The sequence below is a fragment of the Eurypyga helias genome, unplaced genomic scaffold (genome assembly GCF_000690775.1).
Source record: "Eurypyga helias isolate BGI_N326 unplaced genomic scaffold, ASM69077v1 scaffold48593, whole genome shotgun sequence".
NCBI lineage: Eukaryota > Metazoa > Chordata > Aves > Eurypygiformes > Eurypygidae > Eurypyga > Eurypyga helias.
In genome coordinates this window covers 1-6000 of record NW_010243973.1, presented here as the reverse complement: position 1 = coordinate 6000, position 6000 = coordinate 1, and positions in this window count along the sequence as shown.

Sequence of the window (6000 nt, the reverse complement as noted above, 5' to 3'; positions counted from 1 at the left end):
CCAGCACCATCACGACTACACTGAATGCTTGGCTGTTCCAGTTTGTAGTATTCCCCTCGGAAACCTCAGCTGATTGATTACGCAGGATTTCACACACAACTCAGCCTGCTGAGGCATCCCAAAAGGTTCAGTTTTCAAGGAGAGAGTCGCGATCTCTTACTACGAACTTTCGCTTTCTTTCACTGGATACTGCAGTTTTCACAATTTCATCATATTCCAGGCCTGCTGCCAGAGACCCACAGGCTACATCCATACTAGTAAATTAAACACCACCAGGGAACGTTCCCCAGGCACTGGAACATAATCTATACCATCACATTGTTAGGGTGATCTCTGGCACAGTTTTGAGCCTCACCAACTGGTATGACCCCAAAGAGTGCATGGGAAGATTCACCAGCAGGCAGTCAGGTGGTGCGGGAGTGTGAAAGAACAGGCCAGAAGAGAAGGTTTGCTACACGACTGGGACGCCAGCATGTAAGTTGGCCACAGGACAACTGCTGTCCAGCCTGTCTTGCTTACTAGAACCAGCATAAGGTTTGGTTTTTAACCCCTTTTGGCTGCATGCTGAGGAGGTGGGGGCATTTAGCACTTTTCAGCTACTCCAGTAATAACGCGTAATTATTCATAATCGCATCTTTCAGCTTCTGTAGCAAGAAGCTCAGCACCATTTCACAGTTCAGTGCGACTGCGGATGCAGACTGAGGAACTTTCTGCAAGTTAAACACGCTTCAGAGCGGAGCCAATGCTGCTGGGGGATTAAGCTAGCAGCTTTCCTCTTGGAGGCCATGAGTCAGTTGATGTGAGCGCACGATAGCGGAGCACACTCCTTTGCCACTGCCCAGACATGCCAGAGTCAGCCTCTTTTGTTAGGTGCTTTGTTCACTGCTGGGAAAGTAGTCACGATCTAGATGATTCCTCCGTTAGGACAGAACGAGATTTAGAAGTCAAAGCCGTCTAGCCGCAGGGCGTTGGGCAAGTTTCGATGTGAGCCTCACTACCACTTTTCCACTGCACATAGGTGCCACTTACACCCTGTTAAGAGCCAGTGAGGTGGACAAATCTCATTTGGTCATCAAATCTGCCAGTGCAAAAGTCTCTGTTAACAGTTTCATAAGCACAGAGCACAGCAGGGGAGTGAAAAATATTACATATATTAGTGTTTGTGTTTGAATTCATATCTAACAAGTTTTGTGGTTCTTCTATTTTGGGCCTTTACTCCTGTTACTCCTCAACTTCTTGACCAAAGAAAGCCTGGGCTCTGTCCCTAAAGAAGATCCCTCTTAGCTGGTCAATGGGATAACAGGTTCTCTCCTCTACAGAGATGCTCTTACCCGCGACTGGCAGTTTTGTAGATATGGGCTGCTCTGAGCTCCTGTGGCTGTGCAGAGCAAAAGCATCAGATCTCCCACATCACCATCCTGGGGTCAGGGCATAGAGCCTCCAAATCCTGCTGTGAGCTGGTCAACAAATAGCACGTGACAGGGATAGCTACCTCTATATAGAAATATATACGTACCAATTTTTATTTCTCTCCACTGTACTGGTCTCAATAAGGCAGCAAGAGGGTCCTGTTTGGGACAGGAAAGAGCCAGGTAGTCTCTTCCAACAGCACTGTACTGATCCCCAGGGAACACACAAAGCTCCCTACCAGCACAGCCACAGCAGCACCGCTGCTACAACATGGAGCTTCACAAGCGCTCTCATCTGGAAATCGTTATGTTAATCACTGCTCGCTCTCCGGATGGTAGACTGGCTCCGCTCTCCCCTGCCCACCTCTGGCTTCAATATACAGTCTGCTCATCTAGTAATCCCCAGATGCAAGGGGCTGGGCTGGAGCTGCTGACCGGGATGCATACTGCCGCCAGGACTGGGAACTAATTAGAAGAGCTTTCCTGTGTACAGCACAGGACAGTCATGGTCTGCGGCGCTGAGCAGAAAGCATTCAGCACGCACCCCTTACGCTGGAAAGGGGTTCAAGTTTCCTTCCACTTAAGAAGTAATAAGCTCCTCATCACGTGGCACAGGCAGACAAAGAGCAACCCCGTTCTCTAGTTCTGTAGCTACGGCTTGTGCACACTGGGGCGATGGAGCCAGGGCACTCAGAGAAGTTGCTGTGTGAACAAGTACTGGCTGTACTTTGCAAGAGGCTGGTTGACAGCAGTGTGCCTAGGACTGCCTACAGCCAAAAATCAAGACTCAGCCTTTGCTTCCATGACTGGCACCAGACACTGTCATTACTGCGCAGGCAGCGCAGAAAAGCTACAGGGCAGAATATGACAAGAACTCAGAGCCTCCATGAAAGGCAAGATACCCATGAGTATTGTAAGCTGGTTGGCAGGCAGTCCCCTATCTTTTACCAGTGCCTTTGCTTTAGGCAGGAGTCATTCTGCAATAGCAATCCTGAAGACCTTCCAGTTATTAGAAAACCCTGAACACTAAGAGGCAAAATGAGCGGACATTAAAGAGAAGGACAGGGGCCGTGGAGGAGATAGTTCTGCCAGTGAGCACAGCAACAAAACGCGTAAGTGAAGCGCCAACAGCCCTTCAACTGATCGATACCCAAAGGGGTTTCAAACTAGAAGCCTCGCAGGGAAAACCATGACTTACACCACCTCCATGACTCAGTTGTAACTGCAGCTCCAGTGACTCAACAGGAAGTTCTGTCACCAACTCCCTCCAGATCCCACTCACACACTGGTTCCCATCCAGTAAAGCAAGCCTCACTGGTGAGACTGGTCTCAGCGGTGAGATACAAACATTACTGTCAAGCAGGGCAAGGAGCCCAAGCTAACAGACTCCACTGGACCCACGCCGGTTCCACAAGACCCAGAACGGCGACGGCAGCCAAGCGCTGCTTGAGAAACCACAGGGTTGGGAAACCACCACATTAGCAGAAGTTGCTCCACGAGAGTTGCTTGTAGGAGGTCCAAACGCTATCTCACCTTGAGGTAAGGCTTCACAGTGCAGCAGCTTTTCCACCAGCACCTCCAGAGTAGGACGCGCGCTGTCCCAGGTTTCTAGCCAGGCCAGATAAAGCTCGTTTCTGTGGTACCCCGGCAGCACAGTCGTTCAGATGAAGTATGCTTGCCAACACTAACTTTGAGACCTGGTAACAAACTAGACAGACGGCACTCCTACGGAGACACCGCGTGCTCTCTGCATTTCAGAGTACCTTCTCAGCCCAAAAGTGACCCTGTAAGAAACAGCCCTCCTTGCACTGTTGGTCAGAACTGCTTCCACCTCGCACGTTCACTGCCTGTAGCAAAGTCTAGGGAGCGACAAAGGTTCCCCACTTCGAACCCACAAATACACAGTCCCCTTTAATACTAAAACGCTCTGATGCCTCCTCAACACCTCATAATCCCCTCCCAGTACACGCATGTATGTTCCTGCTCATATTCCTCCTTTCAGGACGCTGATACAGGACCCAGCTATGCTCCCTCACTTCTTCCACAGCTTTCAGCGGAGTAAATCTATGATACCATTTGGAAGCACTAAGCCAGTTGCACCAGAAGAGGAGACAGCTGTTGTTCTAGCTGGGAGCTGATGTTCCCCACTGCTTTGCTAGTTCTCTTGGCACAGAAACAGCACCTGTCTGGTCTGTTTATGGAGTTACCATAAAAGTTTCACAAATAAAAAGACTATCGCTTTGAGATAAATTGCTCTCAGATAAAGACACTAAAGTAAAGGTGCCTGTGGTCCCCTTTACAGGCATAATGAGCTCTAATCCACAAAGCAACTCACCTTGAAGTACATGTGCAGGGGCTGGTCACACAGTCGCTCTTTAGCTCCACTGGTTACTCTAACGAGAGCTTAGGCTCTCGCTCACGCACGGGAGGATTCGTGCCTTAGCATCAACTGAACCTTGTCCTGAGGGACACTCGGAGTACCCCATGTCTCCACAAGTGCATTAACCTCCAGCTCTCCTGCAGTGCTGCGTTAACAGCTCAGGGTTACAAAAGAGTAGGAGACATCAAAGATCTAAAACACGAACGCTGCAACGCTGAAGCACTGCAGTTTTATCATTGGCAGTACCTCCTCAGGAAAGGGGTCCTACCCTCCCTCTCCTGAGAGGCTCCCTCCTCCCTGTAGCAGGCCCCACCAAAATCCCAGTTCCCTAGATGCCAGATGGCACAAACAAGTGTGGAATGTCCCTCTTGGAGGCATTAGCATGGTTCTTGGACACAAGAGCCTCTTCAAACAAGGTCAGGATGAAGTGCTGCTACATAAGCTACCGGGAGACACCTAAGCACCGGCAATGCAAAACACATACTTAAAATGGACCAATTTTGCTGCTAAAACAGCAGCCCACATTTCAGGTTAGTGCACTAGCTTAATTTTAGAAGGCTTACAGGTTTCTTGCACTTGCTGTAACTTGTCTTGGGTTGTTAGAGAGGATTGTTTGGTTTCCAGAAGCTTCAGAGTGCTGCCATTAAAAACGTTAGCGCTTCTAGCCACTTGAAACCGAGAAAAACCCAGAACAAAAACCTACAGCCTTGCACCAGAGCCCCCTTACCCAGTACAAACCACAGCTTACTGGTCTCTGCTCTCATCAGGGCTGACCAGGTACAAGAGTCACCGTTTTACTGGGAGGCAGCCACCAGCAAGTGAGCGTTCAGATGGAGACGTGCTGTTTATATTGCTTGATAAAGAGTGATGCTGCTCTGCATGTGCTGTAGAAGAAAGCGTTTCCTCCTTATCCACTGCCATGTTTAATAAGCAAGCTGGACTACCTAATTTCTTCTAATTAGTTTACATTCAGATAGGAATGACATCACCCTTGGAAAAAGGTTCTGCCTGCTCTGCTGAGCTTGTGTTAACTGCCAGCACGCCCCTACAGCAGATGGAACAATCAAAACCCCGCTTTCCCTCACGACAGAGGTTGGATTGCCCACTGCCCTGCCGCAGCTGGCTGCGCATCGCGGCTCAGCATCTCGGCTCAGCTGGCTTCCCAGCAGGGTCATACCATGTAAAAGTTTCAAATTTGAGAGAATAACTAGGTTAATCCATTCAGATGCATCAGAAACCTTATTTCAAAGAAACCAATGCTGCCATCATAACAGAGGGCAATTACCCTCATACAAGGTGTTTTGAGCAATAAAGTGTCACCTTGAAAAAGAATAGGAACCTCCCCAACCCCTCCTGTGGGTAAGAGTACTCAGAAAACAGTGTTTCTTTGGCCACTTCCTTCTTCCTGCCTGTTACTTCTACAATGTGCGTGGACAAGTCCGGTCGCGCAGCAATAGCCAAGGGTCGACGTGCCAGCAGCAGCGGCATCCTTTCCAGCGATGCCACGAACCCAAGACAACCACGCCAGTGCCCACACGCGAAGGACGGCGTGAGGTCACGCTGCTCTCTGCGCCCAGCAGAAGTTTTCTGACACTTGGTGCAAAAGCACGATTATCCCAGGCGGGTGGGAGAGGCAGCCTCCTCCGTGCCACTGACATTTTGACATGGGAAAAAGGCCACGTGATCACGAGAAGGGAAAGGGCCTCAACGCTGAGTCAGAGCCCCAAGGACTTGCGCTGCTCCACGTGTTCACCCAGGAAACCCCTCCACCTGAAGCACCACCCGCGCAGCACGTCCCTTACACACAGGAAAACTCCAGACAAGCATTTACTCCATGTCCACATCAGTTCTATTCAGGAATACATATTACAGGGAAATTTTATACAAATGCACTAGAGGGGCTGCAAATTAATTGCAGTTTTCTCACTTTATTCAGCAGAAAGCTTCTTCAGAAGCTATGGGCAAAGCCCCCTCCCCATGAAACGGGGCTGATCGTGCTCATACGCTTGTCATTCTCAGCCATCTCATAGCTACTCCTGACCTGTGCGCTGGGAGGGTGCGTGTGTCCAGAGCTACAGGTGGAGTTGACAGAACGGAACTGCCAAACTGGAGGCATTTTGAGCGGCTCAGATCCTGCTGTGCACTTTGTTCTGCCTCTGCTTACCCAACCACGGCTGGAGTTCATCTCCAGACAAGTGGAGCTTTCTGGCA